This window comes from Miscanthus floridulus, chromosome 10, assembly GCF_019320115.1.
Source record: "Miscanthus floridulus cultivar M001 chromosome 10, ASM1932011v1, whole genome shotgun sequence".
Taxonomy (NCBI): domain Eukaryota; kingdom Viridiplantae; phylum Streptophyta; class Magnoliopsida; order Poales; family Poaceae; genus Miscanthus; species Miscanthus floridulus.
Genome location: NC_089589.1, coordinates 189,645 through 214,596, shown reverse-complemented (window position 1 = coordinate 214,596; position 24,952 = coordinate 189,645). Strand labels below are relative to the sequence as shown.

General features: G+C 45.2%; 2 pseudogenes; one reads left to right on the top strand and one right to left on the bottom strand.

Moving 5' to 3' along the window:
- Positions 1–9,363: 9,363 nt before the first annotated feature.
- On the bottom strand, positions 9,364–11,183 carry LOC136487810 (uncharacterized; annotated as a pseudogene).
- Positions 11,184–11,487: 304 nt separating this feature from the next.
- LOC136487298 (cytochrome P450 CYP94D108-like) lies at positions 11,488–22,356 on the top strand (annotated as a pseudogene).
- The last annotated feature ends 2,596 nt before the right edge of the window (positions 22,357–24,952 follow it).

Below are 24,952 nucleotides of genomic sequence, written 5' to 3'. Positions count from 1 at the left end.
AGGCCGCGGACGTATTGTAGCTGATAGGCTGTGCACTGTTCCTACAGGCCGGGCCAAAAATGAATAGAAGAATATAGAAAGGTTTTATTTAATTTCAGAAGCTGACTTGAATGAATTCCAATGGTTTAAAATTTCTGGTAAAATTACACCAACGTGTTATTTTTCTAGAAAATAGATATGAACCAGAAAAGCTTCTGAAAAATAGATAATGAATTTTTCATGCTTTTCTTTTTTCAGTAAATGTTTATTTCCTGGAAATTGAAAATGCAAATTGGCTCAAAAGAAAAATAGAAAAGTAATTTTTCCCTGTGGGTAAAATTCAAGAAATTGAGTGAAAGTTTTTCCGCTGCTAAAGAAATTGTTTATTCTCCAGTTAATTTGAACCAATGTGGTATTTAATTGGAGAAAAAGAGATTTTTTCCGCTGCTAAAGAAAATATTGATTCTCCAGTTATTTTGAACCAATGTGGTATTTAATTGGAGAAAAAGAGATTTGACATGATTATGATGTTGTTATTTTCTGACCAACGTTGTTAATAACAATATCATAATTTTAATGATTTATGCATTAATTCTACTTCTGTCCAACGGTGATGTAGAATTAGTGTATAAGAACAGATGTTAATTTTAATGATTTATGCATTAATTCTATTTCTGTCCAACGGTGATGTAGAATTAGTGTGTAAGAACAATTGTGAAAGTTAATGATTTATGCATTAATTCTATTTCTACCCAACGGTGATGTAGAATTAGTGTATAAGAATAATTGTATGTTTTGATTTTGACTAACGTTGGAATCAAGGCATTCAAATGGTGTTATTTTATGTTAAGAAAAGTTTTGACCTGTTTTTCATCTTGTCTAAGGTGGACTGGGTAGTCACCTCACCGTGTTCCACTAAGTTTGTGGCACCGGTGAGGGAGACAAAAGAGAATGATGCCACTTGGGCAACTAAAGAAAGGGATTTTGAATCCCAAAAGATGTCCTCTGACTTTTGAGCATAGAAAGTGGGTCACTGTCAACAAGAAATGTTTGGCTGTGATAAAGAACATGATTTAACCTAAAATTGTGGGCTCAATCCCAGAATGTGACACGGTCACCGAGTACCTCGATAGAATAAAGAGTCAGTTCACTGTCTCTTCAAAGACATATAAAGAGTCAGTTCACTGGCTCTTCAAAGATATATGCCACTCAGCTGATGAAACAGCTGGTGACAGAATATTAATCTGGAAATGGTGGCATAAGAGAGCTCATGATGCGTCGTCGAAATTATGGCACTGTCGTTTAGGCCATATTTCGAGGGGGAGAATAGAAAGACAAGTTAAGAATGATATTCTTCCTCCATTAGAGCTCTCAGATTTAGAACAATGCAGAGAATGCATAAAAGGAAAGTGAAGCGCAGGAATTTTACAGATTATTCACACAGACATCTGTGGTCAGTTTCCTGTAAAGAGTGTGGATGGTAATGATTCGTTCATAATATTCACAGATGATTACTCCCATTATGTCCATATTTATCCAATCAAAAAAAGAAAAAATGTATTGGATAAATTTAAGATATTAAAGATTAAGATAGTCAGGTCTGACCGTGGGGGAGTACTACGGTCGGCATACCCTAAAAGAATGGCATAGTAGCCCAGTATTCTACACCGGGCGAACCTCAGCAGAATAGAGTAGCTAAAAGAATCAATCGTACCCTAATGGATATGGTGGGTAGTATGATAAGTTACTCCACCTTACAGTTGAGCCTGTGAATGGAGGCGTTAAAACTGCCACTCATATTCTCAATAGAGTATCAAGAAAGTCGATGCCCAAAACACCGTATGAATTATGGACACAAAGAGTACCCTCGCTAAACCACTTCTGTGAATGTGGTGAGCCCTGCTGAGGCTAAAGTGTTTAACCCAAACATTAAAAAGTTATATCCCAAAACAGTAAGTTGTTATTTGTTTGGCTACATAGAAAAGTCAAAAGGTTTTCGTTTCTACTGTCCAGAGAGACACACAAAGTTTATGGAAACGAGACACGTTGTTTTCCTAGATGATGAAAAGATGAGGGGGAGCATGGTAGCTCAAGAAATTGACCTTGAAGTGAAGCGGGTGTATGCGCCCACTCCAATGATTCATGAGCCAATTTTCTCACTACATGCTGTCGCTGCACCGACAGTGCAAAATACTATGGTGTCAGCACCTGTTGTTATTCCACCTGTGGCAACAATAAATGAAAATGAGAAACCTGTTCTTCAGGATCCTATAGAACCTATTGCCACACATGAGGGGGAGCAACAATAGCCTCAAACAGTAGATGTGCCAAATGTGGAGGCCCCTAGAAGGTCTCAAAGAGTTAGAAAATCAGTTATTTCTGCTTATTATGAAGTGTATAACACTAAGGAATTTCAAATGGAGGATGATCCCACCTCATTTGAAGAAGCCATGAGAAGTGATCATTCATCAAAGTGGCTTAAGGCCATGGAAGATGAAATGAAATCGATGAATGCCAATAGAGTTTGGGACTTGGAAATAATTCCTAAAGGAGCCAAAACAGTAGGTTGTAAATGGGTCTACAGAACAAAACTTGACTCTCAAGGGAATATAGAAACATATAAAGCGTGACTTGTGGCAAAAGGCTTTATGCAAAGAGAAGGGATTGATTACAATGAGACCTTTTCTCCAGTCTCATGTAAAGTTTCCTTTAGAATCATAATGGCATTAGTGGTACATTACGATTGAGAATTACATCAGATGGATGTAAAGACGACATTTCTCAATGGAGACTTAGAGGAAAATGTTTACATGGCACAACCGAAAGGTTTTGTCATAGAAGGAAAAGAACGAATGGGATGCCACCTAAAGAAATCCATTTATGGATTAAAGCAAGCTTCAAGACAGTGGTACTTGAAGTTTGATCAGTCAATAAAGAATTTTGGGTTTTAAAAGAGAATGTAGAGGACAATTGTGTCTATACAAAGTTTAAGAATGGGAAGTTTATCTTTCTTGTCCTGTATGTAGATGATATCTTACTTGCTAGTAGTGATGTCAGTCTACTACAGGAGACAAAAGAAGTTTTGTCCTCAAAACTTGATATGAAAGATCTTGACGAAGCCTCGTTCGTTCTAGGGATCGAGATTCATCGAGATAGAAGAAAAATGGTATAATGACTGTCACAAAAGGCATACATGGAAAAGATCTTAAAGAAATTCAGTATGCACAAATATAGTCCCTCATCTGCTCCTATAGTCAAGGGCGACAGATATGAGGATTTTAAATGCCCTAGGAACCAATATGAGCTCAATCGATAAAGTGAAAGTGGTTCCATATGCTTCAGCTGTCGGAAGCTTGCAACATGCTCAAGTATGTACGCGCCCTGACTTGGCATTTGTTACCGGGTTTTACTTGGCAGATTCCAGAGCAATTCTGGAATAGAACACTGAAATTAGTAAAGAAAGTCTTGCATTATTTGCAAGGAACGAAAGGCCTCATGATGACATATAGAAGATCTGATTCACTCCACATGGTGGGATATTCAGATTCTGATTATGCGAGAGTGAATGCATATCCAGACGTGGATTTTCTATCATCTCGCAAAGGGGAGCTATTTCATGGAAAAACTCAAAGCAAACTGTCACTACATCGTCCACAATGTATGACAGTTTGTAGCGTGTTATGAGCCAACGGGCAGGTGAACTGACTAAAGAAGTTCATACCCGGTTTGAAGGTGGTTGACGACATCTATAGACCACTTAAAGTTATACTGCGATTATAATCTGGCAGTACAGTATGCTCACAACATAAGTCAAGTGGTGCTGCCAAACACATTGACATAGAGTATTATGTTGTGAAAGATAAAGTCCAGGATTAAGTCATGAGTCTTGAGCATATAAGTACATAAAAGATGCTCGTGGATCCGCTTACAAAAGGCTTACCACCCAACATGTTCAGAGGACATGGTGTTCAGAGAACATGTAGCTAGCATGGGTTTAAGGGAAAGCCTATAAAATTCCTGGACAAAAGAAGGCTCAAAGATAAGTATCTATTTCAGAACAGAGTAGTGAGTTGTAGCTGTTAAGTCTATCGGCAATGGACCGTGATGATGAGACATGCTCTATGAGCTAATCTGTAATGGAATGAACAAAAGTTAATGATATGAAAGTGAAAGATGGAATGAGATCAAGGGGGAGAATGTTAGTTGATCTCCACCGGCCTATTGGGCCCTTGCCTCTGCTCCCTGATCGGGGGAGCCCAACCTTAACTGGTTGGTGGGTCCCTGTCGCACAGCATATATATATAGATGAGTGGGGAACTGGGTTCGGCACGAGGTTGAACGGAGCCGCCACCCACCTACAGAGAAACCCTAATCCGATCCTAAAGACGTGCTGCCAGCGACGGGATGAGCCCACCGACTCCGCCGTCGCCCCTGCAGGATCACTACCGTACCACTACGGTTCACCCCAGCGCCACTGGGTCTACACCGGGCCACTGGTGATCGTCTCCACGACGATGGACGCCTACTACACCGACGGCATCGGCGTCTACCCGCTGAGGTGCATCCACGGAGAAGAACGAGGATGCTCACCCGGATCTACGGTTACACACAGAGGTACACATCGATTCTAACAGTTACATGGTCGCAACACTTGAAATATACTTCTACGCCCTCAGATATGGTATCCGACCCAGCATCCTGTAAGTTAAGTTTAACATATATTTGAAACAAGATCACATGAAGATACCCTGGATAAGTTCAATAACTGAATATATATAACAGACAAATACTTTAATTTAGAAGGCTCCACTTAGCATAAAATTATCGTTATCAAAATTCATCAAGCTTCTTTCCAAAGCAAAACCAGTGTGAGACTTACTGTGGTTGCTGCTATCTGTGTTGGAAGATCACCCAGCAACGATGCCAACAGAGCGGCTCTTGGCCTGATTAGATCTGACTCCTCCCAAATGGTGATTGTTAGGGAACTGGTGGCATTGAAGTCTTGCAGAACCTTTCGGAAGAACCTTAAGCTGGAGAAAGGCCTGGAGGCCACAGGCTTCAGAACAACCACCTTCTCATGAGGTTTCATCTTCCCTGACCTGAAAAAAGGGGACAATTTATGAATTTGTAATCAAAGCAGCAGCTCATTTGCTTGTTCGTAGAAGAGAGAGAGAGTAACAAAACTAATGTCTAATGCAAAGGGGAATTATGGAACTTAAAGAGAGTAGTAGACCAATACTTCAGAGACAAACTGAACTATATTGTGGTGAAAAATTCTGCAATAAATCAACCAAATTATAGTAATCCAAGGAAGGGCATTCACATAGGCGACGAATTGAGCAAGTAAAGAGAGTAATCGAAAAACAGGAGGGTTCGCATAGGTGGTCACCTTAGTCCTCCACTCTGCTGCAGCTGTATAGACTGGTGGAAGCAATGCAAGGCCAACAAGTAAGGGAGTTGAGCAGAGGACAAAGAGGGAGGTAGTTAGTGCACAGGCATGTAAGACTGTTAGGTATGGACACAAAGCACGGGAGCAGGTATATACAGATCCGCCTTCCTATGGTCAACATTTAGTGATGGATCAGACTCTGAACCCACCATCCTCCTCCTGCCTATCCTTGTTTGATGCGAATTCTGACCAACAAGCATGTTTAGAACATTTGAGTATATTGACTATATTTGAAGATTAATAAAAAAATATTAATAAACAAAGAAACTTTACTTGCTTGAGGACATGAAAAGCCAAGCTGAAAAAAAAATTCTTATACAGAGTGAACTAAAGTTCATAGGCAGAAAGCCGCACAAATGCAGCTCACACCCAGAGCAGTCAAGCACCACAGACTATCAAAAGGAGACCTTGACAATAGGTCCTTGCGTCAATATGTTGAGATTGACAAATCACATGTAAACAGATCTCGGTGCAATGGTAATGATAATGCATTTTAAATATAAATCCCATATGGCATAAGACAACTGGCCAAATTCAAGGACTAAAGGAGCATATCAATTTTCATCAATTCTGGTTGAATTATTGTCTACACTCTCTGAATGTTTTTCCTTTCTAGCGAACTTACAAATATCACATCCTTGATACTGCACATAATGCATAAGAGGATCCATAAAGGACCATACAGTTTTACAGGAGAACAAAAAAATGGGTACATTACCCCCAAAAGCTTTCCCTTTTTTTCTATATATTGGAAAAGAAATAAAAAGATGATTCTAGCTTCTGCTATATGATAATGATCAAGCAAGAGATAAACCTTATACTTCAGATAACCTTCGAGGACATCTAAAAGCATGGGACCACTTTCAGCACTCCTGCTCCCTTCAGCTCGACTTTTGTTAGAAAAGTCCATCAGTTCATTCTTCCAGAAGTCATTGGGCCAATTTACAAATGAAACGGAGAAGATTACTTGATGCTGATTTCTGCAATGCACAAACAAAATGTCAGGAACAGTCACCACTTACCAGGTTACATGACAGGTAAACTTTCTTCATGTGACTTAGTTGCACCCACTCCAATATTCGCATACAAGTGCTGTTAATAACCTACCAGCAAGCAACAGAAAGTCTACAATGTAAAACCATTCCATGCTATGTGCAGCTTGCAAAACACGTGGCTAAACTTAGTAATAAAGATGATTCAGGCTAGCACAGCAACTTTAAGGTGATATCCATGATGAGACTTAACAACAGAAACATCAACAACAAAATACATTCTGGAAATGCTTCCTTGTACTAACAGCAGTGAAGAAGCATTCAAATCTAAAGACTCACACTTGTCATCAATCAGGAAAAATGTGTATCTTTCAGGTTTAGTCCTAAATTGCTTGCTAACAAATATGTGTAACAAAATGTCACAATTTCCAGCAGCAAAAAGATTATCCCGCAACAAAATGTCAACCTCTATCCTTCTGGACTATTTAGAACATATAAAGTTTCTAGAGGGCAGTATATGAGAGGAAAAAAAAAGGCGCACGTGTGTAGCAGCATTCAGCACATTTAAAGGGCCAACCTGAAGGTCAAGCATGCAGTTGCATAGCTCGGACACTGCAGGTACCAAGTAAAGCAGCATTCCCACAACTGTCATTCTCCACCACTCAATCTGCCACTTCAATGGCTTGAAGCACGCTTGCTCTCAGCTGGGACTAGTCAGAAACATCATGAGGAAGCTAGTGAAACTGTGAAAGTATGTGGATTTGATGGACACAAATCAGGGGATATACATATCTGCTTTCTGCATTGGAAGCCTGTTTCAGTTCAACAAAAAAAACACCGGTTTGTACCATCTAATATCACGCAGCACTTTGCAGTTCAAATGTGGCTATTAGATGAAAAAGAAAAAAAAACTACAGTATGTGCAAACATGGGTACCATAGTGTTCATTATAGTAAAATATTAAAACACATTTGATAATAAACCATGCCAACAGAAAGGCAAAAGATCATGGTGCTAGAGCTGCTGAGATAAGGAAAATAACAGGAATGCTTAAACTAGAATTGAACATAATACATCTCAACTAGAACAGGTTCGGGATTACCTAGTTAAACAGCAGGTGTTTCTAGGATGATAAACTAGAAACTTGCATGTTTTACAATAAAATATCAAATATGCATATTCAATGAAACATTTGGGTAAGAAACATGTAAGCACATTTAACATAGCTCTCAAGTTCTAAAATTCCAGTGACTAAAAGTTTCAGGAAACAACACTTGAACTGCTCAACCAACCATTTCGCTCTTATCAACTAATTCTCAATTGTCATCCAAAATCCATATACACACACCCAAAAAAAAATGTACCAGCACTAGCCTCATATACAAACTCCAAAGGCATAGAACTTCAACACGAATCCATTCATACTCAACAAACTTGCAAGCATAAGCACGGTGAGATCGCAGCATTTTGATCACGATCAGTAATAGTCAATTTGCTACTGGGTTTTGCCAAAAATTTACTGACATGGACAGATGTATTTTCCTAAGACTTAAGTGTACGCTCTACCAGTTCTTCTTCACAAACAAGGCGACATAGCAAGAGATCCCTTGATTAAGATCAACAGGGGGTGTACCAGACTTGAGAGTTGAATCACTAGCAGCAACTAAGCTACTGCCTATCAATCTGATGACCCTAGGTCAGTGTCTCCCTCAGATGTGGAATTGGGCTTGGCCTTCTCTTGGATGAGGGTGTTGGATGACTGGTGGGATGGGGTTTCCTTTTTTTCTTTTCTTTTTTGACAATGGTGGGATGGGGTTTCCTAGTCGAAAATCGGCATCGTGGGCCGGGTGAGGCTGGGCCTTCTTCCTCTTTCTTTCTATCTATATAATAGGCCTCCTCTCCATGACCCGGCCTAGGCCCAAGGCAGCACATCCCACAAGGAAGGAAGGAAGGAACACGTCGCGGTCCAGCTATCCGACCTTGAATAGGATGCCTGCTTGTACCACAGTAAGTACTTTCTCCCTTCCCTTGACATCATCATGCAATTCATTCATTCATTCATTCAGGCGTCAGTAATCTCATTTTCACACTCCACTGTCATCAGGTGATTCTATTCTATTGTCCAACCCGTGATGCTACTAGCATTGTTCCTCTCACTTCCATCAGAATTAATATATTCTTTCTCGAACGTGCATTTTGAATGCACGGGATTCATTAAGAAGTAGTAGAGAGAAATAATACAACAAAGTTCCTGAACAACAGTAATCCACCCCCTTCCATCAGAATATGGATCAGAGCACGGCATCATATCAAAGACGAATCCTACAGTTGGCTATGTCAAGCGTCAGAGTGACTTGGAGTTGTAAAAGAAGGGTGTCGGCCTTTGATAGAATCGTCAAAGCAGCTTATAGCTAGATCTATGTGCTGCGAGTCCATTGAAAATATATCCTTTTGGTTCGGTAACAATGGGAGAAAAGGAGAAATTCTGCACATTTTTTGCACTTTGCTTTCAAATTATAATTATGTGCTCCTGTATTGCTGAGGAAAAAATTTCAACTCATCTAGTTGCTAAAGAAAAGACGCACCTTGCCTTATTGTATTGGTCTAGTTAGTTACCATCATCACCGATTGCATGGCACACTCGTTAGGAGGAGATGTGTTGTGTCACTGCAAATCTTGTTTTACGTCTTTTGCTGTGACTATTGCACCTACAGTAGTACTCAGTGCTGCTTCCAAGTTTTGACTCTAATGTTATGATGTCAGGGTAATTGACTACAGTTTCTCACTTTCGCTAGAGCTTTTTGGAGAAAAAAAAAATTCTCTGTGTCAAACACAGAGAAATATAGTTATCGTATCTCTATTTTATCCGTTCAATGGCGAAGCACACTACATTACGCATATTTATCACCACAATAAAATAAAAAAACATGATGGGAAAAATATGTAAATATATAATGATAAAAGCAAAGTTGGAGACCAGCCCACTCTGATTATTAGCAAGCGGGGAGGAACCAACTGTTACATTTATGGGCTAATAAGCTAACAACAAAGCGAAAAGACTACTGATATAGTATGCTCCAAATAAACAATAATGATTGCGAACTCAACCTGCCTTTGATATATGAGTAGTAAGCTATACTATGCCTTATTCTTTTCAGATAACTCCCCCATCCAGCATGGTGTGTATAGGAATCCGTTTTCCATTTCAGGAATATCTATGGTGCCTAAATATTGAACCTTTGAGCTATTCAAATGATAAGATATTACACTTGTTTGTGATATGCAAAGGAAGGCAATCTCTTTGTAAGGATGAAATCCGAGGAAATATATTAGATGCAGCCAGTTGTCTTTGCCCTTGGTTTGAGGGATGATAGCACCATTGTCGAAGTCCCATTCAGCAAACTCCTCCTCTTGTGCAGTGGGCTGTGTTTCCTTCTCCCTGTTGGAACTCTTCTTATCGTTAATGATCCATGGTCCGTCGGCGCCATATTTTTCATTATGAACGGCAAAATTCACCACTGCTTCAAGGCTGACGTTACACTTGAGCACCCACTCCGTCTGACCAGCAGAAAATTCGCTAAGCAACCAAACTCGAAATTGAGGGCCATCCAAATCAACTAATGCAGAGTATACCCCTTTCTTTGATTTTCCTAGGTAAGAGGAAACATAGCGGTCACTAGTTTTAGTTTTGTTCTGTGCTAGTGCTGCCGGTGGTTTAATAATTTGGTACTTGTCATCGGACAAAGATAGTCTGAAAATTAATTAGAGATGGTATATATCATGCATCGTCATTGAATTAATTGAGTAAACTAATCATACATGCAGGGATCAGGGTAACAATGTAACATAACATAACATACCTCATAACAGAATCATTTAGACAATGCACATAAAGTGATCTTCGGAAATAGACACCTTTTCGTTCCCTCCTGGATTCGATATGCATCATATCAGCAATCCTCCCATCTCCACTCCTTGGTGGAGGAGAAGACGAATGCAGTGTATGGCGTTGGCGGCCATTCTTGCTGAAGAAGGACACGGTGGTCGTCGCCGCTGCTGCTTCTTCTATCATCATCATTGCAACCAGGTGGTAGTAGGGGAATAAGAAACACCTCATAGTGATTAGGTGACACCATGGGATCATACACAAGGGAAACACAGAGGTTATACGACGTACACAAGTTGTCCAGGTGTTGTGGTCTGGGAGGCCAGGTGGCCCATTGTCGGGTGGCAGGGTTAACAACCATCTCATAATGCAAGAGGAGGCCATTGCAGTGATCCATGGCTACCCGAGAGACGTCATCGTCGTCGAAGAAGTCAAGATGGCCGCCGGGGATTCGGCGCGCCGCCGAGGGGCATGCGAAGAGGAATGAGTTCTCGAATAGGATGTAGCTGTTGCAGAAGAAAGCCTCGACGCGGAGAGGGAGGAGGTCGGCGCGCAGCAGGCGCCGGGCGTCGATGATGGAGCACCAGCGCTTGCGGACGCAGCGTGACGCCGCTAGGCTGCTGGGAGGGAGGCGGCCTAGGACATTGGCGAGCATATCGTCAGGTAACTGCTCCATGGATCGATCTCCCAAGTCCAGTGGACTGGATTGGATCGGATCGGAGAGCTGAGGGGCTAGGTGTGGCGGCTGGAGAATGAAGATGCGTATAGCATACGAGGGAGATGGAGAGATGTAGTGCAGCCTGGCGGCGCGGCATACAGATCTGATCGAGGCGCAATCGTTTGTCGCTTGGCAACCAAAGGATAGCTAGTAGCTAGGATCGTACGATATGCATGCATCCCACCGACCATTGAGATGATCGATCTGCACTGCGCATGCGTTTCCTCCTCCGATCGACCCGCCCCTTAACTCATGGATCATGCATCCCATATGCATGCTCATGCATATGGTGTGTCGATCGGCATATATGCATCATGTTGTGCAGGCGGCAGTATATATATCTCATAAGGGCAAAGGAATTACTCAAGACAACCTATTATGCATGCCTGCCTGCCCTCATCTCGCCGGCCAGGCACACGTCCCACACCTACTCCTGGATCCGCCAATCCCAACTAAACGGACCATGCCGCAGCGCAAGGTTTTCATATTTTTACTAGCCTGCTTTTGGACCCTTGGCTCAAGCAGCTCCACCTATCCACCATATCTATTTTGACCTTAAGACTCAAACTTACAATCAAGTGTACAGCAAGCTAAAAGAGCTACTGGAGGAAAACAATTGATTATTGGCAACAACGTCGTGATTTCTATGGCAAGCCGCCTGGGTGGATCTACATCCACGCTAGATGACAAGGTGACAATGGCCATAACCATTGATGTATCTTATTGGCTTCAGGAATGCCACTAACGATTGGTACAAGTTTAGTGGTGGATTCAAATGATTCAAATGTTTACCGGGAGCCATCGAGCTACCGATTAAAGAGAATTATGGACAAATGATTGACGGAGGTCACGAGAATCTTTGGAAGGTTCCTCTAGGAAAACAATCGGCCATACATGCCACCATGTAACTTGATCAGAGATGTAAGGAGAGACTCGGTTATGGTGCAATAAAGAGCTTTCTTCAGTGCTCAGATTCAGGTAGAAAGTAAGAGTAGTAGCATATTCATAGGAGAGCTTTGTACTTGAAATTAGTAGTCCCGGTAGTTGGAAAAAAGCTCTGAATGTAGACTCAAAACATCAAGATAGGTAGTTCGATAATTAGTGTGTGACGCCGCTAGGCTGCTGGGCGGCAGGTGGCCCAGGACATGCTAGAGTCCGATAATTAGTGCGTAACGCCGCTAGGCTGCCGGGTGGCAGGCGGCCCAGGACATTGGCGAGCATGTGATCAGATAACTGCTCCATCGATCGATCTCCAAGTCCAGTGGAGTGGATCGGATCGGAGAGACTAGTTACCCCATCGATCGATCTCCAAGTCCAGTGGAGTGGATAGGATCAGATTGGAGAGGTTAGTTAGGCCCCATTTGGCAGAGCTCCCAGAGCTGATTCTCTGCTGAATTCAGCAGGAGCTCTGCCAAACAATTTTTTAGAGAGAAGTGATTCTCTGCTGATTCCGTGAAGTGATTATCTAAAATGAACTAGGAGGTTGAGAGCTGAAAAAAGTAGTTTCTCCTGATTCTGTGAAGTGATTCTCCATCATGATTTCAAGAGTTTATGCTAAAGAATCAAAGATAATCACTTTCAGCCACAGAATCACTTCTATCAGAGAATCAAGTTCCATAGAGAATCAGATCGAATCAGATAGAGCTCTACCAAACAAGCCCTTAGGCGTGGGGGCTGGAGAATGAAGATGCATATAGTATAGGAGGTAGATGGAGGGATGCGCATATACATGCACATGCATGTGCAACCGGGCGCGGCATATAGATCTGATGGACGAGGCGCGTGCAGTCTTCGCTTGGCAACCAAAGGATAGGATCGTACGATGCATATGTACCACCATTGATATGGTCATGCGTTTCCGGTCCTAGCTCCTATCGATCGATCCGGCCAGGCCGCATCATGCTCATGCATATGCTGTGGACTGTGGACACGAGGCCTCTAGTTTCCCCTCCCGCGCGCCTTCTCCCCCTCGATCGGCCACCTCTTGTGCATGCATTGCCTGCCCGCTCGTCGCCGGCCAGTACGCCATAATGTATACATCGATCGATCCCATGCACCTTGGAGTTGCTTTAATAATAATATAAATATAATGCTTACATTCTTGATAGTGATCGTCCTCATGGAACCAACTTCAACTCAGACTCTCACAGAGAGTAAAAAAATGTTACACGTACAGGATAGATGGTGTCGGTCGTTGGTATGCTGCCAAGGAGACACGGGTGTTTATTATCTGGTCTATCTAAAAGAAATCTAGTGGATCCTTCCAATAACAGTATGGCAATAGGCCGCCTATCTAGCTAACAGAGATTTCCATGAGTTGAAAACCCACCACTATAAAGGTGGCTCAAAAGCTGCCATGAAAACATATTTTCGGTATATTATTCCATAATAAATAAACCTCTACGTAAAATTTGTATGTATAGGTGTTTAATAAACCGACATGAAAAGAACCTATTTAGATACTAATTTTGGTGGGAGTGAACTCAGACCCTCACCTCTGACTCATCCATCAGGCTGCCTCTTTTCCTAATTTTTTGCATGCTCCATTTGCATTTGCATCAAGTAGTGGCTCCGCCCAAACGATTTTTTCTAGTAGCCCACATTAATTTTTAGCCCATCGTGTCTGGTGGTTTCTGCGGTCGCCGAAAGTAACGTGCAAACCAATGGCTTGGCCTATTTCCTAGTTATGACCCCGCGGACGGGTGCACCAATCAGGCTGATCTACGAGCGAGAGATCCTCAAACTGATCACCAACGTCTTGGCATAGAGGGTGTTGAGGTTGTCACCTCCATCCATGAGGACCTTTTGAGAGATCCTTGTTTGGTTTTAGTAATTGAGTGATAACTTTAGGTGGACTAATATGTGTTTGAGTGAGATATACAGGTGATTAATCCACAAGTACATATGTATGAGTAACATATCCCATGACGGTGTAGATGGCTCGAAGATGTTGCAAAGCTCACACATGTGATGATGAAGGAGCTCATTGCACATGAGACATGATATTGAGTCATGTGATCAAGGGGAAGAAGATCAAAATATGACTTGGCTCGATGGATCGGTTGCAAGTGTGAAGGGCAAGTTGAGTGATGACTTGACGCCGATGGACCGAAGCAACGGTGAAGAGCAAGTGAAGTCAAGATCGATGAACCAATACGGCCACATAATAATACGGAGTGGATCATATCATTGTTGATCATGTTGGTGCATGTGTTGCATCAACATCGGAGGAGTTGGAATGGAATGCGCAAGGCAAAGGTATAACTTAGGGCATTTTATTTCATCGGTCAAAGGTTGTGTAGAGAAGTGCATGACCGGATTTAGGATAGATGGCCGTACTATCCAGAGGGGTAAATTTGTTTGTATATCGGTCATCTAGTGCCACTCGAGTAATCTAACTTTGCATCGTTGCTAGGATCTAGTGGCGTGGCAAGTTGAGTGGCTAACTCCTTTGGAAAAAATGTTTGTGAAATGCTAACATACTTGGACATGATAGTGTACACTTGGTGGTGTTGGCACATTTGCAAAGGAGAAGAAGTTGGTAAAGAAAATGAGTTGAAAGCGCTGGTCACGGGTGACCGAACGTGTCCGACATGTGGATCGGACGCGTCCGGTATCTGACTCAGGCGGCTGTGTTCCCGACGTGACCAGACACGTCCGATATCGATACCGAACACGTCCGGTAGTCTGGCCAGGCGCGTTCAGAGTGGCCGAGTTGATTAGACGTTGTACAGTAAAAGTGACCGGACGCACAGGGCCTGCGTCCGATCAGTGGTGACGTACACTGACGTAGCGCGCTGTGTTGATCCTGAGGGGATCGGACGTGGAGGCGAGTCCGGTCACCAGGGACCAGACGTGTCCGGTTTCAGAAAAGAGGCTCCGGGAGCTCTCTGGACTCGACCGGACGCTACGTTGTTGCGAGTCAGTTCATGTCGAGGAGGTGCGTCCGGTCATATTGTCAGGTTCACAGGTGAGTTAGCCGTTGGCGGCAATGGCTAGTGACATGTGGCGAGCGAGCGGTGATCGAACGCAGCGACCGGACGAGTCCGGTATGCACGACCTGCGCATCCGGTCAGTGCGTAGAGTGCCCAGTGAAGGAATAATGGCTAGTTTAGCCCATGGGGACATAAATAGAAGTGTTGACCGGCCTTTGGCCGTTTGTTGAGCACCCTTGAGCCTTAGTGGCTTGTGTAGGTGTGTTTGGAAGCCCTCTAACTCACTTGAGCTTGATAGTGTTTATCCGATCGTGTGAGTGAGCGATTCTAGTGCGATTGCATCATGAGGTTGCATCGAGTGGCACTAGGTGTTCCAGTTGCAAGCTGGTGGTGCTTGTTACTCTTGGAGGTTGCCACCTCCTAGACGGCTTAGTGGCTTGCGACTCCGTTGAAGCATGCAAGAAGATTGTGCGGTGCTCCAGAGGAGGATTTGTGAGGGGATTGTGCTCATCCCGCGGGGATCGCGAAGAGCAACTCTAGTTGAGCGTGTCATTGAGCTACTCTCACTTTCGGGGTAGGTTCTTGCGGTGCTCGACGTGCGGGCTTGGCGGGTGATGCCAATTAGCCGCCGAACCACCAAGTGAGCGTTCGACACAACGGGGACGTAGCTTGGTGGCAACCAAGTGAACCTCAGGAGAAAATCACCGTGTCAACATTGTCTTCATCATCTTCTCGTTGGTTTGCTTTTCGCAAAACACAAGCTTGTATTTCTTTCATATACATTGTGCTTGTGTAGTTGCTCTTGTGACTAGTTTAGCTTTAGTAGCTTGCTAGTTGCCTTCTTGTTTGTGTAGCATAGAATTAGCTCCCTTGCGTGGCTAATTTGGTTTTAGTAACCTTGTTAGTCACATTGCTTAGCGTGTGTAGCTAAGTAATTTGTGCTCTCTAATTTGGCTTGTGTAGCCTTGTTATTAAGCATTGCTAGTGAGCTTAGGAGCTTTGTGCTTTTGCATCACTAGTTGTGTAGGAGCTCTCCCAGTTGCTTGAGTACTAGTGCATAGGTTTGTGTGACCTTGCTCTAGAATTGATTAGGTGAGCTCTAGCTAGCATGGCACCTTTGTTGCTTCTTTAGAATCTTTTTAAGGTGCTTGTGAACTTAAATAGAGGGGTGTAGCCTTGGCTAGACTGATAGATTTAATTCCGCATTTGTTTCGGTTGGCCGACACGATTAAGTTTTAAAAAGGACTATTCACCCTCCTCTAGTCTGCCATCTCTACCCTACACCTTTGAGAGCTACATGCTCTCAACGATCGGGTCGACTACTAGAGGAATCGGTCTAGTTGAAGGACATAGTTGGAGTGATCCGAGAGATCAAAGATGACATGTTCGGCTAGACCATGTGGACTTCACGGCGGGTGAGCTCCTGTTGCATCTTGGATTTGTAGGCGTCGGTGCTCCAGAATATCATGAGGAACCTTCAGGGTTGGGAACCTGCCTCAGTCTCCCTTGTCATTGTCGGTGTTGGTCGGAGGGTCTTTCCTCTTTGCGCCAAGGCTCTTGAGTTCCCCCTTGATATAGCGCTTCATCAGATCACAATCCTTGTAGGCATGTTTGACCAAGCTATCGTGGTTCCGACACGAGCCCTCCACGAGCTTCTCGAACTACCCTGGCTTGGGCTAGCCAAAGTAATCGACTGCATCAACGAACTCGATCACCACCCTTGCACTTCTTGTTCTTCCTTTTCTTCCTCTTAGGCAAGGAAGGGTCATTATCGTCATTACCATGGGCTTTGCCCTTTCCATGGTTGAAGTTGGTGAGGATGGATTCTTCACCCATGGTGTGGGTCATGGCAATGTCCATGAGCTCCTGTGTGGGGTTGAACACCCAAGCTTATATTTTTGTTGGGATTTGGATCCGTGGATCATATAGTTCCACTACCTTATATCATAAAGCCTAGAAAAAAAATTATCTTACTTCGGTATCTTTTTTCCTATTTTATTTAACGTGACCAGGATTATATTTTCCCTTTTTCTTTTTTTTACTCGGGTTAGACAAAATATTGTCTTACTTCTATATCTTTTTTCCTTTTTCCTATTCTGTTTAACAAGACCAGGATTCTGTTTCCTTTTTCCTTTTCTGACTCGGTATTATATTCTCTCGTGCTCCTATTTTGTCTACCGTGAGCCAGATTCTTGATTCTTTTTTACCGACTCGGTATTCTGTGCCTATTCTGTTCACCGTGAGCTAGATTCCATTTTTTCTTTCTTTTTCTCCGACTCAGTATTCTATACCCTCATGCACTCGGAACTCCAACTCCTACTCTTAGAGCACAATGTGTATAGCAAAATAATATATTAAAAGATAATACCATATCAAATCAGACTTTGAACAAAGACCTCATGAACAAGAGAAAACTTTCATACCATCACGTTAAGGCAATCCTCATGTTGTGCAATAAATCTTTTCCTACATAACAACATGGAAGATGTTTGGTTTGTCTATTTTAACCGGTTGTTGCAGTGACAATGGTTCTTTTGGCCTTGGATGGCTCAACTTATAAAAAATCACACCATGGACTGATCCAGCCATATAGAACACCGCTCCCCTATACCCCCTCTAAACGCTATTAGATCCCTTCACGCTCAAGGAGTCGATAAAAGTCAAAGAGTAGTCTGTTAGTGGTATCCCTAACTATTGGCGCTGGCATCCCTAACTATTGGCGCTGGCATTGCCATTACCTGCCCTAATCAAAAGAGCACCTTACAACAGTGATCTAACACCATAACAATCTGTTAGTACATACAGAGGAGGAAAATTAATGAAATTAACCAATAGTCAGTTAGTACATACAGAGGAGGAAAATTAATGAAATTAACCAATAGTATGATATAGGCAACTTTTTCAAATGACTAGCAGATCCTTAAGGTGGTAAACCAGCTATGCTAAGCACATCACGTGGCAATGCCATTGATATTAACTATCATACCCGGGAACATTCCTTGGAAGTGGATAATAATGGAAGAAATAGAAAATTTATTTGTTTGGCGTGTCAGGAAAGACATGTATGCAAATCGGCTAGGAAGAACACTTGTCCACTTGAGTTGTCATTTGAGATGTTCCCGCATATCTTAGTACTCGTTTAAATTTTCTCCCGTTGCAATGCACGGGCAAATATTTGCTAGTAGATGTAAAAAAGTCAATTGGATGTCGGTTCCCTCAAATGGCCCTGATCCTCTCATTTATATAGAGGGGGTGGTCCTATCCCAGTAGAAAACAAGTCCAAATCATACCTGTAGGGTCTCTGGTTAGCCTAGAGGGGGGTGAATAGGCCTATTAAAACAAAACTTGAACTTTTGTCAAATTCAACCCGCGGCACTGCCGCTTTATGCCCGCGGCACTGCCGAGCTAGAACAGCGGCACTGCCGCACCTACGGATAACTTCGTGATGTAATTCAAAATCTGTAAAAGGAAACTTGGATCCAAGAGGTTACTAAGGTCCCTGCAGGTATATTGAACATAGATCGATAGCAAGAAGTGGTAGGAACACCACACACAAGTAGATCGATCTCAAACCTAAAAATCACCTCAACAACAATATGAATCACAAGAATGTAAAGCAAGCACAAGATGACACAATGATTTATCCCGTGGTTCATCTCGCCACTAAGGCTTGCCTAAGTCCACGTTGTTGAGGTTAGCCACTAAGGCTTAGGGCTTTCTAACCCTTCCTCGTTCTCAAGTCAAGAGACTTAACTCTTGAGATTAAGGGTGAGTTTACTAGCTGCAAGAGGTTGTTACAAACCTTCCAGGGCTGCCACACAAGTTGGCAAGCTCCATGGGTGACGCTCGAGCTGGCTAGGAGCCAAGCTCCAAGAGTAACAAACACAACCGCTGGCCAAAACGTGAACCAAGTGCTCTTTAGAGGTTGTGAATCAGTGGATCTGCTCTCTAATCGAGTTTGGCACCTTTTCCTCAGAATGATTGATGGAGAAATCAATAGGGAAGCTTAGGAGCTCAAGGTCACCAATGGAGGAGAGAGAGAGAAGCACTTTTCTGTTTCTGCATAAGCTGAATGATTGAAGAAGAAGAGAGAGATGTTGGGGAGGAAGGGGAAATGTATAAATACCCCCAGCTTCAATGGTCACTTAAGTCGCGGCAGTGCCTCTCTCCCTGTGCGGCACTGCCGCACCAGGCAAGACAGCAAGGGTAAGAGTGAAGTGCTGGCTATCTTGGCTGTGAAATTGGGGATATATGTGTAGGATTGAGCACTTGGTAGCACATGTTAGCTTAAGCATTATGTCCCCCTTTATAGTACGGCTTTTCCTATGCTCAAATTCAAAATATAAAAGAATTTAAACCTCCTTCGAATTTGAAGCCATCAACATTTGTAATTTGGGGGTCCTCCGTTTCATATAGCATCCTCGATTATAGATTCTCTGCTTGTCATCTCGATAAATTTCATTAGTCCTCTAATTATGTGGTTATTATCACCAAAACCCACAATTAGGGCTTGATTGCACTTTCAGTACCAAAAATAGCTAGATCCAAAACCGATTTGGAAACAAATTAGTTCGGACCGGGATAAGAAAACCAGGCAGGGCACAGGTGGTAGGGCAGCCTCGGTAGGGAAACCAGCCAGGCTGGGTGCTGCTCCTTTTTCCTTTTTTGCTTTCCAAACTCCAAACTCAATGATCCAAATACCTTTTTCTATTGCTTTACTACCAAGAACATTGCCTTGAAGTCCTCTTCATATTTTAGCTACTTTTGGTTGTCAACAATTTACCATTGGATCTAAGAGAGCCATCATGGATCCAATAACAATCTCCAATGTCAAGACATCATGATGCCAATAATCTCCAACCGAACACGTGTGGTCCTAACATCAACTTCTTCTTCGTCTTACCATATCTTCCAACTACCTAGGGCAAAGAGTCACCATTGTTACCAGCTCTGCTCTCATGTGTCCTCTCCATTATATTTGGCATTGTATCTTTATCATCCTATTCATGTCGTTCATATATGAGCAAGATTTTAGAGTGCTTCGTCTCATGATCTACCATATCATTATGTTTGAATCAGTGTTAGGGCTTTAGATACAAGGGATAATTGCTAGCTAGCTAAAATTTAGCCAATTTTAGCTAAGTTTTCAACTAGTTGTTAGCAAACTAGCTATGGATCATAGCTAATTTAGGCTAATTTTTAAATGTAATTAGAGATATAAAGGCACGCTGAATAGGCGGCCTTCTAGGGTGTCCACGTACGTTCTATTTAGTTGGTGCGTTAGATAGAAATTCTACAGCTCAGATGAAGCGCGTCACAACCAGTCTTCCTCCATGTATTCGGTAGTGGATAGATGAAGCAAGTGGACGCATTCAATGAAGCAGGGCTTCCCTGGTGATTGTAGGTGGCACACAAATGGACGGTGGCGCGTAGCAGGGGATGGTGGATTCTCGGCATGCATGGTCGGTGCCTAATTAGCACGGTGGTCGGCACGCATGTGAGTACGCGTGCGTGCATGCTATTGTGGGGCCTTGCTTGCTTTGCATGCATGCATAAGCTATCTGTTTGTGTGTGCGGGCGCACTGCTGACACTTGCTTGCTTGTATGCTTGCTGCTACTACGTGCATGCATCTATGAGCCACGGGTAAGTTTTCCCCATCCGCCTCCATGCTACCATTAGATAAAAACAAGTCGGGCAGGTGGACACATTTAATGCCTCTCCTCCTTACCATCAGATAAAAACAATTCACCGACCATGCAGGAACATTTGTACTTACACATGCATCCATGCATCTAAGAAACGGTTTGGGCTGTGTGCATGTTGGTACCGAGATGGTCGGTGATTGGGGTTGATCGCCATTAATACGGCTACCATACTACCCTAGGCCTCTGTCACTTGCCCAGCTTTTATAGCTTCTGCTCCCTCCTCTTATGCTAGGGTTAGTGGGCCAGGATTGACAAGCCTTATTGCTACAGGGCGCTTCTCTTCACCCTCCGCAACTGACCCAGCGCACCCAGTCTCTTCACCCCGAAGAAAACTGATGATTCCACGCCCAGGCTGTTTAGTCTTCACAAAGTCAAGCAGGCTTTTCAACCTTTAGCAGTTGTTCTAGACGAATGCGACCTCCATGCAACAACAATGGAAGCCATCCACCTTGCCTATGTGCTCATCTTCCTCTTGCCCGTTGTCTTCCTCCTCCGTCTTTGGCGCCGCGGGCCTCCTCCAACCAAGCGGCCAGCAACAATGACGGCCCACTGTCCACGCCCCCCAGTGGAAGCTGGCATCGCACGCTTTCTTGTCCCGCTCGCTCTGCCGGTTCACTAACGATGTCCTCGATGTGCACCTGCGCCACCTCTTCCTGTCGCTCCTGGATGATGCCGCCATGAGGGACGGCAGGGCCATCGACCTATAGGACACGCTACGCTGGTTCGGGTTCCATGCCATCTGCCATGTCGCGTTCGACGTAGAGAGCATGGACGGCGGTGATGACGACCCCACGACGTAGGAGGAACTCTTCGCGACGTTTGACACAGCCGTCGCGATCTCCTTCCAGCACGCGCTCACGCCGGCCACGTTTGTGCGGTGGCTCACCAAGCTCTGGGAGGCCGTCCATGTCATCGATGCCTACGCCATGTCCATCGTCGAATCAAAGGCGACGGCGTGTCATAGGAACGGCTCGACAATGGTAGCGCGGACCTGCTATCACGGTTCATGGCGGCCATGGACGATGATGGCGGCGGCGGTGGCGGCGAGCTCGGCGCCATGTTCCCTACGCTAGTGGCCAAGCTTCGGTTCTTGCGGGACGTGGTCGTCACCTTCGTGCTCACCGGGAAGGACATGACATCGTCGGCACTGACCTAGTTCTTCTGGCTGCTCGCCACAAACCCGCGGTGCTAGCAGCATGCGCACGAGGAGGCGCGTCATTATCGTGCGATGACGATGGCGAGGTGAAGGGGATGCACTACCTGCATGCCGCCATCACCGAGGCGATGCGGCTGTACCCGCCGGTGCCATTCAACGGCTGGGTCACAGTGCGCGGCGACGTGCTGCCGAGCGGCACGGCGCTGCGAGTGGGCTGGTATGCCAACTACTCGGCGTACGCGATGGGCCGGATGGAGAAGCTGTGGGGCAAGGACTGCTTAGAGTTCATGCCGGAGCGGTGGCTCGGTGAGCATGGTGAGTTCGTGCGGTCGACGTCGTGTGGTACCCGGTGTTCCACGCTGGGCCGTGGTTGTGCCTTGGTAAGGAGATGGCGTATGTGCAGATGAAGACGGTCGTTGCGGTCGTACTCCAGAGGTTTAGGGTCGACGTGGTGGCACCACCGGCGTACGAGATGATGGCGACGATGAAGATGAAAGGAGGGCTATTGGTACGGCTCAGGAGGCGGGGAGAATAGTCCTGAGTCATGACAGACTAGTGATGTTGGTTGTTCTTCCTTGACACATGAATTGTTTGGAAAAAGACTACGTAAAAGTCATCACACCACACAAAAGACAGAGTCCCGTCTGATGTTTGAAATAGCCAGATACAGGCACCGCAATAGCTAGATTTAACCTCTAAAAAACCTAATGCTAAGGTAATCCACATTTGGCGCTAAATTATTCTTGCCGCTACTAGCTAGAAACCAGTCTAATCTAGGAAGTGTATGTAGTTGCAGTTATGAATTTCTATATATCAAAGCAGGAAGGATTGGCCACCGCTTAGGGTGGCCACGTTGCCCTGAATTCCTCTGTCTGACAGATTCTGTGATCGACGGTACATATTGCCTCCATCCATCGCTACAGCCCCTCGCCCTTGCTACGAAACCCTTGCCATCTCTCCCCGACCCCAGTGGCCTCCTCCTCTCTGCTCTCTTTCTCTCTCTCCCTCTCTCGATCCATGCCACCATGGCGACCGTGCATGGACCGCATGGGCGGCGCGGCGCACCTGCGGCCGCCCTCTTCCTCCCCCTCCCCCCCACACACCCCCAAACCCCCACGGCGTGCCCTCCCCTCCATCGCTGGTTGTTCCCATGGGCACGCGGCCAGCCAGCGGAGGCCCTAATGCTGGGGAGGTCACGTCGGCAACCTCAGCGGTGGATCTGAAGCGGCCGCTCGCGGGGCCCTTCCCGGTGGTGGATCTGAGGCTAGAGCGTGGCCTAGGGCTCATGATGGCAACGGAGCCACTGGATCTACGGCGAGCAGGTGGATCCAGTGCGAGGCCTCCCCATCGCCACTGGATCCACCTGCATGGGCTCCACCGATGGCCGGTACGCCGGCTAGATGGTGGCACACGTCTGCTAGTTGGCCCCCGCTGCCACCTGCATGTGGACGCCGCTATGGCTGCCACCCCTAAAAGGATAAAGATGCCCAAGAGGGGGGGGGTGAATTGGGCTAATTCTAAATTTCTTTGCAATAAATAAGTCCTATGGTTAGCCCAATTAACCCCTTGTGCCTAGAAAGTGTTTCTATTGATCTAAAGCATAAAAGTTTAGCAACCTATTGTCGGTGTTTCGTACAAGCACCAGCAAGTAAATTTATAGTGATGCGTGTTAGGCCCGGATGGTGTGCTAAAGGACACAAGGTTTATACTGGTTAAGGGCCGAATGTCCCTACGTCTAGTCTGTTGCTGCTCGTGTTATTAGCACCGAAAAATGGTTCATAGTAGGGGGCACAAACAATCGAGAGAGGGACTGGTCCCAAGTCTCTGATGGAAGGGTCAAAAGGAGGCCAAGAGCTTGGTAGTAGCTTGACTATGTGTTTTGTGTGTTGTGCTGTCAAAAGTCGGTCCCTTTGTTGGAGGAAGCGCATCCCCTTTTATAGATGAAGGGGACGGCTTTACAAGTGAGAGGGCTAGGGTGCGTATGCTACCTAGCCTTGTTGTTCACGTCTACCCAGCCTTGTTGTCCATTCTGGTGGGTGCGAAAGGATGATAAGCGCCTACAATACTATCGATGCCTCTGTAGAATGTCAGGATGGCTACAGAGTACTGCCCCGCATAGGGTATGGACTATGGTACAGTTGTTTTGACTTACGAGCCTCACCCAGCCTTGCTCCGCATGCCTTCTGGTTCTTATAAGTCTCTGTCGGAGGGACGCGGGGTCGGGGTCTAGAGTAGCGCTGTGGGCAAGGTCTTCCGATTGGAGAGGGCGTCCAGAGGCTGAAGCAAGCTCTCCGATCTGGTGGACCCGAGGGGCCGGGAAGCGGACGCCGCTCCCCTATGATCATAACGTGGTGATCGAACACCCGTCATTTGTGGAGGATGCGAGTCCTTTCCTAGACCGTAGTGGTTGTCGCATATCTTCGTCGGGTTCCGTGTTCCAGAGCTGAAGGCGGAGCCTACAACTCTACTAGGCGAAGAGCACGCACCCACAACACTCTTCAGGCTCTGCTACGCCCGGAAGGGTCTAAAGCACCCATCCTGTCATTCCCTGATAGTACTTTTCCTGCCGAGGCGCAGGGTATGGTCCTTGAAGCCGCGGTTGACCCGCACATCTTGTCCTGCCCTATACCTATCATCATGAGGGAATGGGGAGAGGTTGTCAGGCAAGACGAAACCAGTCCTTGGGCATCGAGTGAGGCAAGGTTTGTCTTCAGACGTTGGGTGAGGCAGAGACTAGTCCTTCTCCCTCGGGCGAGACCGAACCTGTCCCTCGGGGGTCGGGCGAGGCGGAGTCTATCCCTTAGCCCTCGGGCGAGGCGGAGCTGGCCCAAAGGCGTCGGGCGAGGCAAAGTCTATCCCTCAGCCCTCGGGTGAGGCGGAGCTAGCCCAAAGGCATCGGGCGAGGCAGAGACTAGCCCTTAGCCCTCAGGCGAGGTGGAGCTGGCCCAAAGGCATCGGGCGAGGCAGAACCAAACTCCCATCATTCAGGCAAAGAACGTAGCGGCACCCTTGTCCATCCAGAAGTTTTTAACGTTCGATGGTTATTAGTTCCACCTCCTAGGGTACCCCAGTGTTAGGTCCCCGACAGTAGCCCCCGAGCCCCCGGGCGATTCAGACAGAATCATCCGGGG